This window comes from Pinus tabuliformis, chromosome 7 (genome assembly GCF_031772625.1).
Source record: "Pinus tabuliformis cultivar Carrire ecotype Pingquan chromosome 7, CPIR1, whole genome shotgun sequence".
Taxonomy (NCBI): domain Eukaryota; kingdom Viridiplantae; phylum Streptophyta; class Pinopsida; order Pinales; family Pinaceae; genus Pinus; species Pinus tabuliformis.
In genome coordinates, this window is record NC_142293.1 from 947,605,899 (window position 1) to 947,606,762 (window position 864).

Consider the following 864-nt stretch of genomic DNA (forward strand, 5'->3'; position numbering starts at 1 on the left):
AAATGGTTGCAAACTCTTTTCCATTCTTTCCACATTTGCTCTTCTTCTTCTTCATATAACCTGCTCTTCGAAGGCATTTTTCAAGGTTACATATACCATTGGAGATATATTTCAGGGAACTAACCAACTATGCCAACTCAAAGAGTATTTGAGTTGGTCCCTTGACGCAATATCTCCTCTAAACACTAGGACTCCCAACCACCATAGTCATCATTTTATGGATTCTCCAATAGGCATGCTACTATGGTGATCCTCTATAGAGCATTGTTGCAACCATGGGAATCCCCTTGAGCTTCACACATCAAGCATATCAATGCTAGCCCGATTACTAGGCGAGGGGACATCAAATCCAACATATGCTACCATAAACATCCATCTTGGTATTCCAACTATAAGACAATGCCAACTTTCCAACACATCTCCTACCATTATTTTTGACAACCATGCTAACACACTTGTAGCCACTAGCCATCCAGAAAATTCCAACTATACAACAATCTCCCCCTTTTGCATTGATGGCAACACCTCAATGTTATCACCACTCTGATGGCCAATCCCCATGATGCTTCCACACTTCTCTTGCATATGCCGCCAATGGATTTCTCTCCTCTACATGGGCCATGACAACTTCTCCAATAATAATTGACCCCTTTGAGATCAATGGCAAAGGGATACATGTTGCTCCTTCTCCCCCATGTAATCATCTACTTTAAATGACGAGGGTCTAGTTGTTAATGTGCATTATTCTTTGCAGACTTCTCTTCAAGGATTGATCATTGTTTCTTGATAAACTGGACATATGTGATATGCTCCCCCTGAACATATGTTTCCTTTGATTTGAATGCCTTTTTAATAAACCTCAAG